General features: G+C 43.7%; 1 protein-coding gene across 2 annotated transcripts in view; it reads right to left on the bottom strand.

The window, feature by feature from the left end:
* Nucleotides 1-23,401, bottom strand: part of LOC111853789 (zinc finger C2HC domain-containing protein 1A-like) — a 78,957-nt gene that overhangs the window by 43,468 nt on the left and 12,088 nt on the right. Inside the window, exons 1-3 of one of the 2 annotated variants that reach the window (XM_072711087.1) lie at nt 1,524-1,698; nt 791-882; nt 182-351 (exon numbers count right to left, since the gene is read on the bottom strand). The exons of the other annotated variant lie outside the window; for it this stretch is intronic. The gene's annotated coding sequence lies outside the window, so the exon portion shown is untranslated. Of the gene's footprint in view, nt 1-181; nt 352-790; nt 883-1,523; nt 1,699-23,401 lie in introns of those variants that run through there. 2 annotated transcript variants of the gene reach the window in all.

Here is a 23,401-nt window from a genome sequence, read left to right as displayed (position 1 = left end):
GAATGCATCAGAAAGCCATTAAGCTTTCATTTCCCGGGCTGATGTAATGGGGAGAGGGTCCTGCCTCGCTCTCTGCCGTCACTGACACTGGCTGCCTGTCCGGTGCCGCTGATGAAATACCATCCCCACCCCCCTCCACCCGTCCCCTTTCGCCACGGGCCCGAAACAACGGGACGCTCACTTCTGAATATCGAGTCCTGCTTTCTTGACACCTGCCATGAGATGCGAGAAGACAGCGAGCCGCCAAGGTCCTGTGACAGCGAGGCCGCTGGAGCGGGGATTTCAATGGAATCCTCTTCTCCCTCTCTCTCTCTTTTTATTAAATGTGCAGCGGCTATTGTAACCGTGGTCCTGTGTCACCAAAAATACAATTACATGCTGAACATACTTAAGATCGTAGCCATGAAAGGATATGTCAAAAGCTACATGCAATCGAAATAAAAAATAAATGAAGTGGACCTCAGTACACACACACACACACACGTTTGTATTCAAATCTTCGTGGGGACTAATTACTAATTAGATTAATTTCTATACTAAAAACCATAATCCCAACGTGACGACCTTAACTCCTACCTAGCCCTAACCTTAACCATAGGTAACCAAACAAATACGAGACTTTGGCATTCTGAGTTTTTTTTTATTGCAGTCACAGATTTTTCTAAAATTGAGTTTCCATCTTGTGTCCCTCAAGAAATGGTCCCCACAACGTCAAAACAGACATTTGTCCCCACAATGTAATATATACGTGACCTCCCGCCCACACACGTACAAAAAAATGTTTCCTAACCTGGCGGACAGAATTAAGTGTCGCTCCTGCCGATACGAAATGGCCCGACCTTCTCCACGCAGGAGGTCCTGAAATAGATACTCTGAAGTGTTCTGAAAAATAATGGCATAAATAGCTCTGATGTGAATTCCATATGGCCTGCGTTTGTGTGCAACTCCCAAATGCTTTTTAAAAACCCTGCTGTCTGAAATCTACACATTTAAAAATATCATTAGGGAGGGGGACAGCTCGACAAAATGAAGGCATACAGGAGACGGCGGCGGGCCTCGCTGACGGACGCGTCCTGTGATCGCATTCGGGAAACCGATTCGGTTGCTCTCGTGTTCCAGGACGTGCAGATTTAAACTGGAACATTACATATATCTAACATTTTATATATATACACACACCAAGTAAATGACCATGCCGAATTGAAAAAGCTATTATATTGGTTCAGGGGTTTCTTTCTAATAATTAATAATGATTTTTTTCCTCAGTGGAGAAAAGACATATCATCTGACAGAATAAAAGGTCAAGACAGATACAAAAACATGCTTACTACATGCTCGATTCTGTCTTTTTAAAAGGAACCAAATGTACTTCACAGAACTAACGAAATATAAAAATCCAGAAAGAGGGCATGTGCAAAATAAGCGGATCACACTGCAGAAAAGCAAAAGCAGGCCTGGCCTTGGACCAGTTTGATTTCCTTTCAAACTATCGTCCAGGCAATTGCATTTAGTTTGAATCTGACCGCTATTGTGTTGTGTAGCTGCAATCACGCCGCCATCTACTTGCACCCTGGTCACGACAGAAAGGTGTTACAGCCTCGGATTCTTGGTGCTGTGGCGATCGAGTCCCTCTGCGGTACCGAGAATCATCTACAGTGCTTGGCCGAATAGCACAGAACCATCTCACCAGCCCGTCGGTACCGGTACACACTGATTTCAAAGACGGGTCGAGCGTATGTTACCCGTCATTTTTTTGTTGGCCAACAGAGGGCAGCAAATGAGAGCCAGAAAGGGGATGGAGAGAGAGACTTTGACAAGATCAAGGCTTTGTTATACACAGAAGAAAAATGAACAGATAAAAAAGAGCTAAGATTAAACAATTTAACATTCCGACGTGAATCCTTGTGCTCGAACAGTAATCAGTGTCACCCGCTTTTCCAGATACATACACCATTCCTGTCTTATTGTTATTGTAACTCTGCACCTCCCCACCCCAACCAGAGCAACGGTGGCCAAGACAGACATTTAGCAATTTATTTTATCGCTATCTTATCTCCTAGGGACGGTTTATGAATAGTGGCAAATTTAAGCCTTTAAGTCAAAATACATGCGTGCCTTAATGTAAATACCGGCCTTCGTGTCGTTGTGTTCTCTCGAGTTGTTTGTGCAAAGGAAACCAACGGAAATGTTAAACTAAAAAATAAAACCTCAGAGTAAAATCACAACTGTAGCCAAGGAATGTTTATCAGCTGGAATATTAATACTTTCAATTTTTCTTTAATCGCTTGTTTTCCGAAGAAAGAGGGGAAAAAAACATTATAAGCATGAAATCAGAGAGTTACTGCGGTGGAAATTCAAAAGCGGAGGTAGATACACAATCTCGGGAACATTTTTATTTTTGAAGGGAAAATGACCAGATGTCTAAACATTGGGCCGGGAGATACTTTTCTCTGACACCTGGCAACCGGCCATGACACCAGAAGACGAGTTTGGCTCGCCGTGCGATCCCGCCACATTTACATAATCACATACATATTTTATACTTCTGTTTTACATATTTTACTAGTGATCGTACATAATTCTAAAAGCTGACATGTTGCATTTGTTTTAATAAATTATTCTGCCGCCGATCGCCAGTTGGGAGATCCCAAATCTATGCACTAAGCAAACACATAATCAAAGAATTGCTTTTGGAAACCTGACTTATTAACTGCGTTTTTAATATTACGTGCGTGGGTTGGCATTACAGTAATTACGGTGGCATAAAAGTAGTTCTTAAACTTGGATCGAGGGAGATGCCGATGTCCCGCGCACAGTGACGCGGCGCTTTGCGGACGGAATGAGAAGCGGAAGCCGGGAGCCGCGCGCACGCCCAGCTGACGTTAAGAAGCATATTAAAAATTCATCAGAGAGCCAATTAAAAGCTGCGGCGACGCTCGTTTATTTCAGCCAAATTAGGAGGTTTGTCAGGCTGATATACAAGGGAGCGAAGCTGTGCCAGCAGGGTGGGGGAAACGCTTCGGGCTGCGATTTTGGCAGCCGTCCCTAAGTGCGCTGCTATTTGTAAGGTGCGTTTGATTGTATGTAATGATCGAGCCCCTGTTATATGCTTACTTGCACATTTGGCACGAGTGACTGAAATGCTCGTTAAAGGCTGGAGACAGTAAAAGATGCCTGTGGTCAGGTTCTCATCCTGTCAAAAAAATTGTTGCACCCCATCCACCAACCCCCCCACCGCCCGATCCCTCTTTCCTCAGAGCCGCCATCCGCCCATCTATCCCTGCCGAGCCTAATTTTTCAGCCGTGCCAGAATCAAATGCCCTTTTGATACGCATCCGGGCGAACCGCAGGGGGGTGGGCAAAGTCCAGTAACTCTAAAAAAAAAAAAAAGTTGCAGGATTTTTCGCGTAATGTATTTAAAAGCATAAACAGACCTGTAAGAAAAACGCATCTTACTTATGAATTGCTGTCAGATGGAAATGCTTAATTGCCGACACTTAAAAGATATCTGCCGCAAACCTATAGTTTAATACATAATAAATGCGCATTTTACATTAGAAATGTATACCCTTGATTACGATCTACTCTGAAGCACCACGTCCAAATCTAAGGTTCGTCTTCAGTTTCTCACCGTTAATGACTTGCGTGGAAATGCTGCATTGGAATAGTCTGCTATGAGTCCTTGGGGAATTCGCCCTAATTGCACGTCTTTATTTTTCCAGGGATTGCTTAACTACCGAGCAGGCAGAATTCCCCATTAGCCCGCTATTCGTCTGTGTACTGCGGCCAGGATCGTTAAGTAACAGACCTAAGCATGTGAGGGTCAGAGCCCCCCCCCCACCCCGGGCCGCCCCCCCCCCACCCCGGGCCGCCCCCGCGCTTTCAAAGAGCCTTTGGCTCCTGACTCTCGCCTTGTGGTCAGGTGACTCAGACCGTGTAATGGCCTTCTGGGAGGTGGAGTCCTCAGAAAAGGGCTTTTTTTTCCACGCGCAGGAATGCTTTGGAATTTATCCAAAGGAAATGTTCCTGAATCCCACATGGAAGTTTGTTTTATATCTATGATATTATATCTGCAGAGGACTATTTTTTAATTAAGATAGCTAAAACATGCAAGATAAGGTTAAAATAAACATCGTAAAACTGTTTCTGTAAACTCTACTATAACAGCAGATTTTTCTATAATAATATTGTAATAATATTGTTATACTAAAGGTGTTATGAACATAGAAGACCTACCATAATCTAACAGTAACACTAAATACAACTTACAATACGCACACACTATCGGTCAGTGTTGTACTAAAATGACTGTACGCTCGTGAACGAACACACACAAAACTTGGGAATATTTGTGACAGAACATGGCAATGAGTCACACGAATTTCATTTTTAATACACTGGCAGGCATAAAAACACACTGCACTGTTATGTCTTGCCAACACTTTAGCCAGCACTGATCTTATTCTGCCCCAGAGAATAGCTCTTTTGGCAGACAACAAAATGCACTTTTGGCTTATTTCCCACTGAGTTTCAGTTGTCATGGTAATATGAGCGTGTTCTTTAAGGCGGATGGAAACCGGGCCGCTAACAGCTGCTGGATTATCACTGATGCACTGCGCTGTAGAAAGTGTTCCAAAAAGCCTTGTGAAAAACAGTGCACAGGACAGAAAGCGGCGTTTACAATCACCGACCGACAAATCTGCACGACCTCATTTGCTTTGTGTCATTTATAATGCCGTATTTATTGGCCCAGGACTATTCATCAATTACTTCTTGTCCTGGAAATGGTCAGGATAATGCTGAACCAAACCCGGGTACGAATATCGCAGGCATGAGAGAGGCCGGGTGTCAGACGCGTTTGCCGAAGGGCACCGACACGTCCACACAACAGGAGTGATTTAAAAGCACATTTTTAGCAGGATGCTGCAGCGGTGCGGGGGAGGGGGAGGGGGAGGGGGGGAAACAAAGAGGTTCCTCATGGGACAATCTGGGGCTCTTCTCGCACCCGCGGCCCGGGGGCCGTGACATCACAGCGCCACCCGCTAGGCCGCCCTGCATTAATGACCCAGAAGTCATTAACGAATACCGATAGCTGGAAAGCGACTTTATCGCGCCATTAACAAAAGCGTTATCTTTTTGGCTCGTTTTGCTGGGTGCGTGGGCATACTTATCTACATTTTCCCAGGTCATCCCCCCTCCCAAGTTGAGCCACCAGCGTGGGATATTTTGCAGCATGAGGGAAGCGTTCAAGGTTGAATGGGGTGGGGGGGGGGGGGGTGTTGTCAGGTTCCTGGGAGGGGGGAGTGATCACGGACTCCATCTTCAGCTTCTCTCTTTGATGTGCCAGTTTTTAATCAGGAGCTATCGGCTCAGGCCCCATCCCACCCCACCAAGTCCCATTTCTCTGGTACTTTCTGCAGGGAGGCGATAAGGACAAAGCTCTCATTTTTCCCCTTCACAGAGTCACACCTATGATGGCTCCCTGCGGAGAGGCAGCATATAAAAATAAATAAATGCAGAGCAAAGAAGGATAAAGGTCACCTTTCTGTAAGGGCCAGGCCGCCTCCTAGCCGCCTGAAAGCCTGTCACGGTTTGGGGTTTCCGTGGGGGCGGGCCGGGCGGGGGTGGTGGGTTTGGGGCCACTCATGAAAAAAACAAATGTTTCTGTGTTGCTTTGAAGTGGCACTCCTGCAGTTTATCTTGGTCAATATTGCTCACTTTTGACAACATTTAAAAGAAGTAGGAGGGGAAAAAAAACACATAACTGGAGACTCAGTGGGGGGGGGGGGGGTTTCATCTCTAACAGAGCGTTTGCGGAATGTGCTAATTCTCTGACAGCGCCGGATCACAGTCCCCCTGTCCTTCAGGAGCGGGCACCCGTCCGTCAGAGGTCAAGTTCAAGTGATCACTGCTGAGCCCAAACCAGGGCGTTTTGGGTGCCAGTTAAAGCCGAACTGCAGACTCAGACATTATAAATCTGCCGTAGTGGCTGTTACACCGAGCTAAGTAACATCAAGTAATGCCATAATAATCACATCAATGATCAATCAATCTTCATTTATACAGCACTGTTTTAACCACGGGGGTTTACAAAGTACTTTACAGACATCTAAAAGAAAGGAATTAAAAAAAACACATACACCAAAAAAATAATCAGTTTTTAAAATAATAAACAACTAAATAAAATAATTAATAATAATAATAATAATAATAATAATAATAAAATGCCACCAAAATGTGGGACTTTAACCACCCAAGTTCTTAGTAATGGGACTTTTGACCATACTCTCTGGTCTCTGTAGGGGACTGTAGACCACCCTCTCTGGTCCCTCTGGGGGACTGTAGACCACCCTCTCTGGTCTCTGTAGGAGACTGTACACCACCATCTCTTTTCCCTGTAGGGGACTGTAGACCACCCTCTCTGGTCCCTCTGGGGGACTGCAGACCACCCTCTCTTGTCCCTGTAGGGGACTGTAGACCACCCTCTCTGGTCTCTGTAGGAGACTGTACACCACTATCTCTGGTCCTCGTGCAAGGAAACTCAAACCCCTGCCACACTGGGACCCAAACCCAATGTCCTCTGCAGGACTCAAGTCTCACAGTATTCAGGGGAGCCAGTTCAGATCTTAACCTACAATTCATCTAGCTCTCCTTCATAAAACTAACAGAAGTTTAATGTAATAAACTGATTTATGTAAACAAGAATACAAGACATTTCTTACAAAACAGAGACCATTGTGTCATTATCTTAATTAAGTCATTTTGCTTGGAAGAGTATTTAAATTATGCATAATTAATAGACTGTATGAATTTCCAGGCACTGTACACATCAATGATTATATTAATTATTAATTATAAAAATAAAATAAAACAAGTTACCAGAGACACAGTTCACTATATTTTGCAATGTGGCAATGCCTGCGTCTGACTGGCTTAGCCAATCGACCCACTAAGTCAGGGCAGTCAGCACTGCATTGATTAAGGCTTTGGATTCTTAACCCAAAGGTTACTGGTTCATATCCAAGAGCTGTTTCATCTGCTCTACTGTCAAGAAGTGACCGTAACCAGAATGACTTCAGTAAAACAACTGGTTATAAAACTGTAGGTTGAGTTAGATGATGGTATCAGGCCAGGAGTAAACGCTGGAGAGCCAGATGTGAGAGGGATGAATGCGGGACAGGAATGAAAATACAGCCTCCTATTCCTGTAGCTTAAGCTCCGCCCACCTTCCACTTCAAAATGAGCCAAATTATAGAAAAGATGGCATTTTGACGGGGGCCTCGGCATAATCTTTGTAACTAATGACAAAAAGAGGAATTCTGAGTTCTAATTAAAAGGCGCGCAAGTCAAAATTTTGCTTGAGGTGCACTGCAAATGTGTGGCGAAAAAAATTTTGAATCCATATATTTTGATAGTGTCGTTGACTTCGATCTCCAAATAGTTTCGAAGACGAATAAAACAGTACAAAATTCAAGCCATATAGGCAGCTCACAATAACCGTCACGTAGATTAATGACTTGTGACGTCAACGTTTGCAGCCAGGACCACACTACGAGGTAAACCTCAGTCACGTTTTAGCGAAAACGCAAAAACGATCCGTGACAAATTCCGCAAACTGCAACGGGAGGCTCAGTCGTTCCAAATACCTCGCGCACAAAAATAAACCTTCCTTCGTGGATGGAAGTCATCCTGAAACTAAAGCTTTCAGTGTTTCACCACTTTCCAGGACCACACAGACTTCTCCACATGTCTATTAAATGAAATGAGTGCTGAAAGCAGTGCAGTCCTGAAATCCCAGCACAGTTTGCCAGATTTTTAGATATGCAAAACTGCAGCTGTTGCACTTGGTTACGATATAATAGATCGGTTATAAACTCAAAACTTATTTATTCCTTAATACCCTCCCACCATGTATAGTTAACGTTCTGAACGTGTTTGGGAAAAGTTCTCTTTTCGGTACTGTCAGTCCTCCACGTCTTTATTTGCCACTTAAACGCTTTTTTTTGTTCCTTTGTGTCAAAAAGCAAAACGAAGAAAAATGGTTGCAAAAACGACACATTAGTTCTGCACTGCATAATGCAGATGTAAGGTAAATAAAAAAAGGCAATTTTCGTTGTTCGGTTTGTAACAGCGGACCACCCATCCATCCGGTTGGCCTTTAACGAGAAGTGATTGGCCGCTTCTCTACGGCTCAGCTTCACCACAGACCGACATCCATTCAAAATGGATAATATTCAGGGTAAAAGTGCAAACCTACTGTAATTTTACTTTAAAAATGGAACCAGCTTGTGGGTTTAAAACTGTCAAAAAAAAAGGCACATAGAAGCGTTTTATATGCCAACCTCTGCAAAGGCCGAGTTTATACAGGAAGAAAAAAATGTATATTTAGATGTAACTCTATAGTGCTTCTGTGCTCAAGCAAATTAGCTGCCAAACTTTCTTTTCGGGCGTTTGTGCTTTCAGCGGCATATGTAGAAAAAGCAAATACGAGTCGGCTTTAAAGAGGCAGCCGGGAAATCCACACTCCACGGTGGCCGGGCGGCGGTGTGAACGCGGAGCGCGTGAAGATGGTCTGAGGTTAAAGAGGCGACAGAGGATGTCTGCGGGGCCTGCGCATCGGGAGAGCAGAAACGGCATCTGCGCACGTCGTAAACAGGGGCTGCTTTTTAACAAGGCGCACACTGTGTGCGTGTGTGTGTGTGCGCGCATGCGTGTGTGTATAAATATACTGCATATATCTCTCTTCTCTATCCTTACCGTAAAGTCACATTTATTTGTATAGGACATTTTCAAACACAAAGGTCATTCAAAGTGCTTCACAGAAAATGAAACAAGAAATAAAACGCACGTAACATTAAAATTAAAAATTATAAATCAAAAGGAACATAAAAGATTTAAAAAGATACTAAAAGTGAGAATGTGCATCACATAAATTATGTGAAAGCAGAAGAGAATAAAACTGTTTAGCGAGGACTTAAGAGTAGTGACTCCTGTAAAAGGAGGGGAGCGTGTTAGAGAGGCTAAAGCTGGCGGAATTACAGTGGCGGGGCGGCCATATTGGCGCACAGTCGTCAGGCTCACAGACACTGCGGCTCAGCAGGGAAATCATCAGCTGTGTCACTGTGTGGGGGAGGCTCCATTTAGGGTTCCGGTCTGTGCGGGACAGGGGCGACTCCAGGATCTGACCCTAAGGGGGGTTCCCAGTAAGGATGGCACTTTCAATTTAAGAAGAGATCCCAACCATAAAGTTTGTATGAAATGTAGGCGACAATATGGGACAAACTGCTAAAAAAAAAATAAGAAATTCAGGGGGCCTGAGATAAAAAAATAGGACGGCTCAAGAACCCCCGTGATGCGGGGGCACGGAAATCACCCTCCCCACCTCAACTGTACAGGATATAAGCTGTCCCAGACAGAGGAGGGGGCCCTCGGTCACACCCCTCTGTCCAATCACAGCACCCGCTGTCTTCAGATTCATGAGGCTTCTCCAGACGCCAGGATGAGGAGGTCAAATTGAAATGTTTCACGTATTTTAATGAAAGGCGCGAAAACAATCCAAATAAAGACGGGGCGAGGGATGGTGACGTTCTCAGGATCTTCCGCTGGAGCTAATGCCACATCTACCACACAGCAATACATCCCATAATACCCCAACCCAGCGTCATTCCGAACTGGGCCCAGAGCAGTGGGTTCCAAACCAGCTTCAGGAAACCAGATAATGGCCGTGCCACTGCAGACAGACACAGCTATAAAAAGATGCGTATACTTTACGTTACAGCAATCGGACAGACGACACCTGTAACCCTCTAAGGATATATGGCTTTTAGTATATTAGTACCCTTTATGCATTTCATATATTTACTTTCAGAATAATTACACTGATTCATATCATTTGTTTCTCGTTGAATGTACCCGCTATATACTACATCTGAAATCAGTTAGTTGCTTAGAAAATAGGCAATTTGACTAAATACTACAGTTCGTTATTACTGCTTCATTAGAGCCTCGTTGTACTGATTACTAACTACGTTAAACACAGAGTCTCAAAAGACTACTTTCTAAATCAGGCACATATGCAAATTTCATTTGTCATTTAAGTGCTACTACCATGAATCACGTCCCCGCGAAGGATGCTGAACTCGCCGCTCTCCTCCTCAGAGCCGTCCTCATCGCAGGGCTAAGCCTCATTATATTTGATTGAAAAGTTGCGGCGCCGGCGAGTGTCACGTAGTTAGCGAGATTAGTGGTAACGGTAATACCGCCACAGCCCAGCGTTCCCCGTCACCCGACAGCGACCTCACACAGCCGCCCCTTATCGGGGCCTTGGTGCGCCGCGCATTTCATTCACAGTCTGGTCAATATTATTCCACGTGCCGATCATTCGCTTCAAAGGCGCCTTGGTGACACGGCCTGGAACGTCGCCGGCGAAGTTGGCTTTCGGGTAGAAATCCGGCTTGATGTCAACGTGACTGCAGTCAAGCCATTCTGCTGAATCGGCCCATTTAACAATATAAATTATACTTCAGCCACAAGTCTGAAACTCAAACTTATTTGCAATGATGCCAAATTTAGCAGAATCACATATACAAATGTTTTAAAACATTTATAAATTGGGAAAATAAAATCACGAACATACGAGTACCAGTAAATGATTTGGGCCTGTTGAAAAGAAAACGGAGCATAACTAAGCGCATTTAGAGGCATAAGAAGATGAAGAAAGTAGAACTAATTGAGATGGATTTGAACTTTTTCACTGTCATCCACTTTACACTAATGAAAAAGTCACAGACAGATGGCAGCCAGCCTTCCCAGTGTCTACGCCAAACGCTGATGGCCACAGACGCTTCCGCTTAGCCAAAAGCCTCAGCAGAAGTTATACATCTTCTGCTGTTAGTAAGGTCCAGTTTGCACTGCTATTATGGTGTTAAAATCCTGCTCTCGTTTGTTTTAAAACACGTCTTTGGTTAGATCCTCACTCCCGATGTAGTGTTTCATCATTCCAGAGCAACCCGGGAACCGCAACTGGCGTTCGTACTCGTAATCGCGTGGATTGTGCTAATTAGGAGCAGCTGATTCCGCCTGAACTTTACGATCACATGGTGACACATTTAATGGCTAAAATATGGTCAGCAGACTGTTTGTTTGTCTCTGTCTGTGTCCCGCAGACGCTCACTAGGAAACTAAGACGAGAGCAGCAAGAACTGGAATGGCACAGTGACTCACTGGGTAGCACTGTCACCTCACACCCCCAGGGTTCAGGGTTCGAGTCCCCTCAGTTCTGCAGCAGGTTAATAGCCATACTTACTTGGCTTCCTTGACTTTATACTCTGATCCTGGCTTCTCCAAAGACGCTATGTGCCCTCTGAGGCAGACCAGCATAACAGAGATGTGAGATCGCCAGATTCCTGCCCAATTTGACATGTTCTGCTTTCCAGTCTCTCTTTGCTGATAAGCTCTACTCCCCTAATCCCCTCTGCTCCCAGCTTTGTGGCGACCCTCTCATCCCTCTACAATTCACTCCCTTCCCCTTCTGCTGTCACGGGAGACCATGGGTGTTTTATCAATATGCCTACTTGACCGTACTTGTGTTCTCGCGAGCCCCTTCGATGTCATCTTCCATTGCCGAAGACCAGTTCCAATACTTAAGAACAGAAGCGTGGAAGAACGTAAAAATCCCCGAATGGTAGAATCCCCAGTGAACGAGACCAATCCCATGATTCATTGCACCCCAATTTAGCAAGACGGCTCTTGCCAAGACCACAAGTATGATCTTTGCGTTTGTGGTCTTGTGAAACACCCCATGTGAGCTCCAGAGGCACTTTGGCTCTGGTCACCAGACGCCCATCACCAACCCAATGCTTGTGATCTCAGTAGACTTACACCCGGCTGAAGCACAGTGCTGTTGGGACGACTTCTGCTTACTAAGAAGTAGGGAAGATGTCCAATGTCTTGAAACTTCCTTACATCACAGAGATGTGTGGCAAATGGTAACCAAACTGGAACACGTTTCCATTGTATCTTAGCTTCAGAAGGTTATCCTAGGAAATTGTTCAGGAAATTGTTATATGTTACTTTTACCTTTTTTTTCTCTTTTCTGTACAAATAGACTTTGTAATTCATCTTTCGACTTTTCACAAAGAAGTTTTGGCCAATTGGAAGCATTGAAAATGCACCCCTTTCCTGTTCGAGTGTAATGTGTAATTTTTTCAACTAGAACTTTTTTTTTGTATGAATATAAAAATGCAAGAAAAAGGCCACTTTCATGGTGTCTGCACAATTTTCTTCTGAGGCGTGTCATTTTCTGCTGGATCCCTGTGACCGCTCGTTTTCCAGTCTTTTTTTTTTTTAAGGAACATGGGAAGGTTGAAGTCAGCCCAAGATGCAGATGTTAGCATTTCTGTTGTGTGGGACTTTCCTTCTCATGGGGAATGATGCTGAATGAACCATAAAAGCAAGAAGACGAAGCTGAGAACGCATCTGTCCCTCTGCGGCGCCTCCTATTGGCTACCGATGACAAAGATGATTAAGCTGCTTTAGGCTAAAAATAAAATATTAACTACCTGCTTAAAACAATACTCAGGTTAATCAGAGTAATAGTACTGTGACATGCGCAAACATTTAAAAAAAAAAAAAAAAAAACCCAAACCAGAAAAAAAAAAAAAAAAAAACACAAAAAGCTTAAATTTCAGAGACATAACGTAAACACAGTGAACGGAACAGGAAACTGCGAGCATAGCAGAGAGCCGACGACTGCTCGGAGTCCCGCCGTTCCTGCATAGCGAGTAGCCGAATGGGACGCACGAACCTGCGCTGATTGAAATTCAGCACGCTTCTTCAAAGCAGACCCGTGCCGGACAAAATGGAGTCCCCGGTTATTCCCAAGCGGCCGTTCATCACGGCCCCTGCCCGTCTCACGCTTAGCATATCCTGGCTTTGTGGCAGACAGCCCTCCAAAACTATGAATTAATTTTAAAGTGATGCAGTCAAGAAAAACCCCAGTGCAGCCAAAGAAAAAAGACAAGTAAGTTAAACATCTGGTATTTTTTTTTTAGAAACGCGTCCTTTAGCATGAAAGCCCTGAAATTCATGCACATTTTTCATCCATGCAAGTGAATTAATGAAGAAACATTTTCAACATAAAATGGGGGGGGGGGGGGAACTGAAAAAACAATCCCGGCACATGATGTGACACAGTGCCAATTAATGCTTTCTGTTATTGAATTTAACTGCAATATATTACGTTTAATTGAACCAATTCAGGAGTTTGACAATAAATAAAAATTACTCCTACTGAAATTTAAAACACACCAAACACACTTCATGGTCCAAGCGACAATATAATAAACAACATCGCACATCACAAGGATTTAAAATGTCAACTAAATCCATTACCTTCAGTTTTAGGGGAAAATAGAAAACCAGGGAATTCAGTGGAGTATTAACCCTACATTAACCCTCATTAGCTACATGCATGCCTTGGGCTATCAGTATCATGGTGAAAATCATCACTATCATGGTGAAAATCATCACTATCGTGGTGAAAATCGTACCCTCTCAAGTCAAATTGACCTTGTTTTTTTGCTGTACCTCCAGCTGGAGATTTTCAAAGTGAACAAGGCAAAGGGCCAGTGCTCTATGATCTTTAGGCTAAACACTGCAGGTAACGCAAAGGTCAACATCCCTCAGCAGGGCAGATACAGTGGTCACAGACAGTGTTGGGGCACTGGCTTAATTCAGTAAAAAATATTGCAGATTTATTGGTTTTATAACAAAAATCATTACTTCATCTGTTTTTCAAAAAATATATACCACATGAGAAACACCCGGAAGTTTTAAAGTAAAACATTCATTTCAAGTAGTAATAAATTGAAACAGCTTATAGTTCTGAATGAGCTGTTCTGAGTTTAGAAGTTCATTGCCAAGCAGTCTCATTGGGTGCTTTTTAATTAGCAACACCTTTGCAATAACATGAAACAGCAAATATTTGTTTACTGTCCCTGTGGGCTCCACTGCCTACAACTGCAGCTAATAGCAAAATGGCAGGAACAGAACTGAATGAGTCAAGTTCGGTAGATATGGGAGAAAAAGGGTTCAACAGCGAATAGGTCATCTAGTGCAGCAGATGGAGACTTAACCCAACCTTCCGGATGATTTTCTTCTTTAATTAACGAATTGAAAATGAGTTTCAATTTTGGCTCTGCTACAATGGTCTGGGTGGTCTTCAGTCTGTACTGTACAGTGCGACCTGAGACACTGTTGTTATCCATGAGGCAGAATAGATCTGGTTTATTGTAATCATGCACCGGGAATCGAGCCCCACGTGTCGGCAGTCCTGAGCAGGGCGGAGCTTCTCCGAATTGGCCTTCCCCACAAACTCCTTCCGTCAGTAGGTGCATTTGGACGCTACGTCCGCTCAGTCGCTACATTAAGCTGCAGCTACTTCAGATGGGATCGCGATCAGATCAAAGGCAACGCAAAGTGCTGCCGACACGAAGAAAGGCCTTTTCAGCTCCGACAAAAATCAAGCCGTTTTTGCTCCCCTGCTTTAAGTAACCAGGGCTTTCTGGCTGAATTAATGGACTCCACATGTTATTAAAAAAATGGCACTAGCTTCTCCTTGCATTAGGTGAAGTGGTTTATTATGCTAACCAGAGGCAAAGCCCTCAACAAACTCAACGGAGCCCCTCCACCACCCCCCCTCCACCACACGCGCGCAAGCACATGTCGGGTATACCTATCCTTATGGGCCCGCTCATTCACTTCTATGGGAAAAATGCTAATGCTAACTACGACAACCTTAACCCCCACCCTGCCCTAACCATAACCATAAGTAACTATGACAACCTTAACCCCCACCCTGCCCTAACCATAACCATAAGTAACTATGACAACCTTAACCCCCACCCTGCCCTAACCATAACCATAAGTAACTATGACAACCTTAACCCCCACCCTGCCCTAACCATAACCATAAGTAACCAAGTAAAATACAAGAGTTTTTGCATTTTTAGTTTTTTCATAGCAGTCACCGATTTTTATAAAATAGAGGAAACCGGTCCCCATAAGAGGAAAAAAATGGATATTTATCACATTATGGGGACACTGTGTCCCCATAAGGATAAGTATACCTGCTCATGCACATACACATGCACATACACACACACAAACACACACACACACACACACAACACTGCAGACTGCACTGGGACTCCTCGAATCTCTGGCCTCTGGTCATCCCAAATGATGCCCCTCTCTCTGCTCCTCTTCATTCCCCTGCACACGTTCTGTCCCTCACCCGGAAGGTTCCGGCCATGTGGCACAGGGACACTGAACGCAAAGCATGCGGTCCTTCTGTTTATACTGGGATACATCTAAGTTGCTGAACAGCAGAATGTCAATTCAGGGTTATTTTTAATTTATAATTGGTGCATTGTTTTCTCCTAACTGTTAAGATTAATAAAACATAAAGGACTTAATAATGGAGTGGGTTCTGTAATTGAACCTACTGTGGTCAATTAAAAATCTTTGTTTTTCTGGCATGGGAATCCAAGAAGCGTAAAAACTGAATACTTTGCTTTACTGTCAAGTTTACAGAATTGGAAGCAAACAAACAACTATATAAACAAGCAGATCTGGTTCCACCAGATTTCCCAGGAATGTATTAAAATCCCTGCACAGGGAAATTCTTGCCTCGTTCCCTGCGCTGCCTGGGTCAGACTCCAGGATAGCCAAGTGAGAGATGGATGGATAGATGGATGGATGGATGGATTTTTAGAAAGCAATATGTCTGAACCCAAACGAAACTGAGCGATTTCACTGTCAGTTAAACTTCACCCTGTGCTTTTTCCTGTGTGAGCTAGCAGAACCTGCATAGCCCTGTGCTTTTTCCTGCATGAGCTAACAGAACCTGCATAGCCCTGTGCTTTTTCCTGCGTGAGCTAACAGAACCTGCAAAGCCCTGTGCTTTTTCCTGCGTGAGCTAACAGAACCTGCAAAGCCCTGTGCTTTTTCCTGCGTGAGCTAGCAGAACCTGCAAAGCCCTGTGCTTTTTCCTGCGTGAGCTAACAGAACCTGCAAAGCCCTGTGCTTTTTCCTGCGTGAGCTAACAGAACCTGCAAAGCCCTGTGCTTTTTCCTGCGTGAGCTAACAGAACCTGCATAGCTCTTTGATGAATCCTCTTCGTATGAATTCAACATTCATGTACGGCGCTTTTGTGGCTCTTCAGCTGTCGATGTGTTTCGGTTGGATGGATTTAAATTCATGGTTCCACCTAGGAGGAGAGCATGCAGGATGCACATCACAGCCCCCCTCACACGCTGGATATTCTCCTACATGCTCCCGGAGGAGTCATATGAAAATAAAAATAATGTTATCAGAGATGAATGGATAAGCCTGGATTCTCCTCATTGAAAACCAGCACAGTGCAGAGAAGCTGGGAGTCACAGACAGATTATGACTCTGAAAGAGGCCCAGTTTCCTCCCACATCCAGAGACACGGGGGCGTCGCACTGATGAAGCGCATGTGCACGTGTGGTCCAGCTACCCTGCGCTCACCAGCATCGCAGACACACACGTGCACACACACACACACACGTGCAGCGGCTATTGTAACCGTGGTCCTGTGTCACCAAAAATGCAATTACATGCTGAACATACTTAAGACCGTAGCCATGAAAGGATATGTCAAAAGCTACATGCAATCGAAATAAAAAATAAATGAAGTGGACCTCAGTACACACACACACACACGTTTGTATTCAAATCTTCGTGGGGACTCATTAATTTCTATAAGCAAAACCCTAATCCCAACAATGACAGCCTTAACCCCTACCCAGCCCTAATTTTGACCATAAGTAACCACACATTTTTTGATTGCATTTGGTCCCCCCAATGTAATATATACAAGAACCCCCCCCCCCCCCCATAACACACACACACACACAATCCAGCATCCTCTTCAAGGGACCGTATGGTTTATTTAATTAAAATCCAATCACAAGTTTACCCTACAGAAAGTCTACGTGTTAACTCTCAAGGGCCATCTGCCATCTATATTACACAGATCAAAGATCTCTTGATGCGACTGTGATTTATTATTTCGGCGGGTCCCGCTTAATATTTATGTGTGCCGTTCAGAGCAGGAAGGCTTATCTCTAGCGTCTAGACGGCGCTAGTCAGCATCATTATCCCTAAACACACACAAAGCGCTCGTCCTGATCGTCGCGACAGCCGTAACCATCCCTTCCTCCGCTCACTTAATGAACATTTTCTCCGCAGCTCACAGGCGATATTTTCCCCGTCAGGTGTGAAAACGTGCCGGTTTCTTAACGGGGATCAGAGGAACGTGCAGACGCGTCCCCGCGTCTACTCCGTAAGCGATAACATCACAATTCGCTGTCTCTAAATGACATAATATCCGTACCGTTTAAGCAGAGCTACACATCTGTACCTCTGCCAGAGCTGGGATTGGATCTGTGTGAAGGTACCAGCCACTCTTACGCACAGCATGTGCTTCTATAGCTGCAGAGATGATTTCCCATATTAGATGTCTACGATTTGAACAGCAGAATGTAAGATAAAATTGAGATTAATTACAAGACTGATTATATATAAAGAGTGATGATATATAAACAGGATCCTTATGGGGTTTTGTCTGCCTTTGTCTGTAGAGGAGGGATCGTATAATAAGAGTGAGCTTCCGGAAGCCTCCCGTACAGTACAGACCTAATTACTACAACAAAAATGACCCAAGAGGACTGAGGTGCGTTGATGAAGTGAAAGATTATCAACATTAAACTGCAAAGACAGAAATCAGGCTAATGATCCATTGGGGGAATTATGGAGCTCTTTCTGCAACACATTACAAATATATTAATGACAGGACATGTTAAACAACATTTCGTTCCTGGTTTCCCTGCAGATTTTAATACCCATAATTACAAGCCTTAAAAAAATGAATCTACAGCAGGTTACCCCTGTAATGATTTTCACCGGAAGCGCTTCCAGCGGCCTTTGCATTAGGAGAATGAAAATGCCGCTCTAATTGTCACTGGTGTAAAATTAAAAAATTGATGTGCAAAAGGAAAACGATAAACCACACACACACACACACACACACATACATCTAGGCCATTCCAATCCAAAATGTATTTCCCAGACATAGGAGACAGGGCAAATGCTATGAATGTAACAATTTGATATATTAATAATCAAACATGACATAGGTCACTTGGAACCAACTACTGTATATCTTGCTAATAGCTAAAACCACCAAAAAAGATCATTGGATGGGGCCTTAGGTATGACATCCTTATGGCGGACGCATGGAGGTTTGCCGGATTTACGCGATGCACCGTTAGCGATAGCGGAACGCAGCCCCGCGGTACAAAGGACACACTGCCGTGCGCATTTAACACTATCCTGGCCTCCAGCGCACGGGGAGAAAATGCTGGAAGCTGCCGGAGAGAGTGCAGCACTGCGGCACACAGGGGCTGTATCAGACATGGGCTGGTTTTATTTATTTATTACATAACGCTAAAATGGCCAGAGGTGGTATGATGCTGAATATCAAATACAAGAATTAAAGTATCTATATGTTTTCAATAGTAATTCCTCAACAATAGATGCCTTAAGAAAATAAATTACACTGTAAGGTCTATTTATACGATTGAACATCTATCTATATTGAACAATGTAACCAATTAAAACACCCCAATGGGCTCATTTAAGTATGTATATAAATGATAAAATTATGGGCTTAAATATCTAATTTTGTAGAGGTCAGTCATTATTAAACTCTGTGTTCATAATGACACTTAAATTCATAATTCATACTTACTGTAGCTAGCAGGTTTATATTCTACTGGGAATGACAGTTATTAAGCTGGTGTCACTGCAGGACGGAATGACACCTATTTATAGGTCTGATTAAAAATAGCAAACAGAAATACGCATGACCGAAATGAATAAAATGATTTACTAATGAAATATCCACTCAAACACAGACATAGCGTCGGTTCCATTGTTCACTAGTCCACAAAGACAAAAACTTTCAAAACTATTAAAAATTATGCTTCTGCACAGGCAGTATTTATTTTCCCTTATACCGTTTTAAAACGGTTTGTGTTAATGGAGTCTTAAAGAATGTCTTATAATATAAACTCAGCGAATTTTAAAATACATTCTTAAAGCAATAATGTGATTTCCTCACTTTCAAAGCCAAGTTTCATAAAATACCCACGAAGGAAAGTTATTCAGAAATGATCCAGCTTGTCAGCAAACTGCTCACATGATGCAGACGGTAATGACCTTGACCTGTGGATGGCGTTTATTTTTCCTGATTAGTCAAACTCGCAGATTCCTGTGATTCCATCGCTCCTTATTCCACCTTATAATGGTGAGTAAGGTCACGTTCCCCTGAATAACATTCCCAGAACCTTGAGACAGAATCTAGCCATTTACAGTAAAACTGCCTACATCAGAGTACAGCAAAGAAATTTCTAGAATACCTTAGAGCAACTGCAGACTTTTGTTGTGTTTAAAGGTAGAATTTTCACTTGTGGGAATATTACTTACACAAAAATGTTCTGAGGGCAGAAGGAAAAAAGATTGGTTCAGTGAGATAACCAATCAGATTGTAGAGGAGGTAGTTCCAAACAACTAGAGGAGTCAGGACCAAGATATCTGATTGCTTGGACCCACCACCTCTACAATCTCTCTGAACCAATCATTTTTCCTTCTGCCCTCAGAACATTTTTGTGTAAGCAAAACTCCTACGAGCAGAATTTTCTCTGGTTAGCCGATACCGATCCTCACATTGTTTACAGTAAAATGTCCCATTTACAAGACTAATATAATCAAAATAAATTAACTGAACGACCTGTGAAATCACATTTACGTGAAGAGAATACAAGCGCCAAGTACTCAAAAGTTAGTGAACACCAACGTATAACCAGAGGTTGGGAGAAATTGTATGTATGTCATTATATTGCGGAGTGCATGGAAATTGCATCACAGTACAGAACAGCAAGACCGTTTACCACAAAAGACCCTCAAATTTAGTGACTTTTATAGAGCTGCACAGAGAGGATCTTTTGCCTCATCTTCAGAGTATTGATTTTCAGGTACAAGTATCTTCCCAGTGTGGGTCTCTGAATTGCAGAGAAACTCAGTAAATGTGCTCGCTGCTCATCCAGCTTTCACTAAAGACATTTGTATTACGGATTTATTTCACAACCTGAAAGTGCCACACCATCCATTTTGAGTATGCAGCTTCATTAAGGTACAAGTTTTCAATGATCAACATTGAATTATATATCAAGATTTCATTAGCTAACATTTTTAAATCATTCATTATGCATTATGAAGATATCTATAATGTATTATGATGACTGCTTTAAGTAAAGTGTTACCAATATTTCAGAAGAAAAAAAAATTATATCCTCGTGCCCCAAGTGCTGGGGCTCAGCGGCCGGGAGCAGAGTAATGATGCATCAGTCAAGACCCCATTACAGAGAAAGAACCACAACAAAACCTGCACCAGCGACCCAGCAAGACGTGGGAAGAAGGATGTTGCTGCGATGGGACCGAGGTGGAGCTCCCCAGACAGAATTCAAGACGCTGTTTGAGGCACAAAGCCAGCTCTGGCCATGATGTCGGAATACAGTTTACCAACAGTGTCACGTCAGGGGACTTTCAGAGAGCAGGCACTGGGAATCTCGTTGGAGGGAAAGGAAATATGGGTGACCCCCCCCCGCAAGATGAGGCACCTGAGCTGCTGTTAGTGCACCAGCATCTTCCGAGGAAGACAACTATAGAGCCAAACCGCAGAGGAGAGGAAGACGCTCGACCGTGCAGCGTAGCGTTAACTGCATCGGCTGCGTATTCCAGCAGAATTAGCGTGAGCAACTAGCCGATTATTATTGTGATGTTTTATCGCAGAACCACATCATTCAGTATTTAATATGGATGAAGCAGGAGCAAATTAAAGAAGAATGCTGCATCTACTTTGTACTTTAAATCGCACAAATACTAAATGCCAGTGCAGATTGAGTGTATCCAGCTAAACTGGCATTCCCTGTGGTCATTTGAAGAGTAATTATGAGGTAAAACCGTATTATGTTTATCCTTATTTGACCTTTATCAAATGCCAATTTACTACAGCAGAAAAAAAACAGTAAAAAAAATGTACCATCCCTAATCACAGGCCGTGGAATTCGCAATCAAATCAGAGGAATCGCAGCAGAACAATCAAAACAGAAGAGGAGCCATCGCAGTAAAACCTGCCCAGTAAGAGGCCCGATCTCAGCGAGGACTGCGAGTGTGGGCCTATTCTCAAACCATTTATTCATCTCCCTACACATCTGCAATTTTCAGAATTTTTCACATTTCTCACGTTAAATTTAATCAGATATGTCTGTGGATTGCTATAGGTAGAGGCGAAATTCTGAGAGGAATAAATTAATTTCACGCTTCTTTATACTTGCTTTGAGTACAAGATAATCAAAAATGCTGTCCTAATTACAAAACAGCAAGTAGGGTGACCCATTTTAAAAGTAACGATCTGCCTTGATTTGGGCCACACACCTTAAGTACAAATCGGAGTGGCTTTGCCCCTTACTCTCCAAATACGCCATAAGTGCCCAAGTTTAGGGGCACACTATGACCCGATCAAACTAATCCAAAACATGCCTATGTATAGGCAAAGGGTTACAGAATCATTCATAGGGTCCACGGTCCACCAAACCACAAATAACACAGACAAAAGTGAGGGCAGGCCCTCCTAGAAGCAGCCATCTTGCTAAAATCCCTCAAGAAAATAAATCATACGGGGCGTTGCAAAAACCATTACAGCAACATCCAGAGCACCTGCAGTAGATATGGCAGAAACCAGCGACCACTAAGCATGGTCCTCGTGGGATGGGATCCAATCTTCGATGGAAAGATGAGTCATAGTGGCAAAATCCAAAACGGTGCAAGAACCTCGCGCTAGCAGCCACGCATGGCGGATGATGGTGATGCGATGCTTTTCGGATGTTCTGTCGCATGGCAGGACTTGGATGGCAATGCGATGGGAGGAACCACAAATTATATTCTGTAATATGAGAATTCCAGACCATCTGTCCTTATACTGCAACAGTCATCCAGGAAGACCCAAAACACAGTGATCTACACTCAACTGGCAAAAGAACCCAGAAAAGGTGTTAAAGTTAAGGGATGGTTCAGTCAACGTCCGGCAATGGACAGCTTCTGCACGAATGCCAAAGGTGAACTGGGCTGAAATAGCTCTGTGGGGCTCGGAGAGAGCTTGTCAGAGGTTTACTTACACAAAAATGTTCTGAGGGCAGAAGGAAAAATGGTTGGTTCAGAGAGATAACCAATCAGATTTTAGAGGTCATGTCTCGCAACTAGAGGAGGCAGGAACCAAGACATCTGATTGGTTGGCCCCACCTCCTCTAGTTGCTTGGACCCATCTCCTCTACAATCTGATTGGTTATCTCTCTTAAACAATAATTTTTCCTTCTGCCCTCAGAACATTTTTGTGTAAGTAAACCTCATGAGCTCGACTGACCGATAACTACAGAGAATTTGGCTTCTATCACTGCTACTAAAGCTGGGATCAATTGTTATTGATATACTGTATAGGGGAACTGGAAATTACAAAAATAAATGTCGATTAGTGTCATCTATTATCCATTATTTAAAAAATATAGACACTTTTCAAAATGCTGTATGTATACATGCCAGCCATAAAAATTAGTACAGCACTGAGTTAATTTCTGTTGACTCAGGGACTGGATGCTGTAATGAGCAGGTAATCGTTTCAGGTCTGCTGGTAGCCAAGCCGCGGCCCCGCCATCCCGAGCCGCTCAGGAAGGGCCAACCACATGGGGGCGCCAATGACAGCCTACAGGAAGTTCAGCTAAAAGCCAATCAATAGGGTTTCTGTCAGCTCTGCCATAGGGACACCAGGCACACATGTGGTCAATCAATACAGGTCCACAGCCTCCAGATGTGAGAAGCTGGAACATCTGGACAACGGTATGTGGGGGCTCGGTGGAGGGGAGGGGGGGGGTTCACTTACATGCCTCTCACCTGCGTGGATAGTGGTCAGCTACCAGCCCCATGGCCGCAGGTGAGAGGTTGTGTTACCCGATCACCTCTGCGCTGAGGTGGGATAAGCCCCCCCTGAAGGGAATGGAGCATGTTGCAATGCACAATAGGAAAAAAAACACTTTTTTCCCCCCTCTCTAAACGGCAGGGATACTTAGACAATTTAGCAGGAAGTCTGCTGTGGAACACTGCTTGCCTGGGTATTTATTTTTCCGCGTGCATTTTTTCTACCAATAGATGGCGCACTTTAATTTCCACAACAACCATCATTCACAGGACGGCGTCACAT

Source organism: Paramormyrops kingsleyae, chromosome 4 (assembly GCF_048594095.1).
Source record: "Paramormyrops kingsleyae isolate MSU_618 chromosome 4, PKINGS_0.4, whole genome shotgun sequence".
NCBI lineage: Eukaryota > Metazoa > Chordata > Actinopteri > Osteoglossiformes > Mormyridae > Paramormyrops > Paramormyrops kingsleyae.
This window is presented reverse-complemented; position numbering and strand designations above follow the sequence as displayed.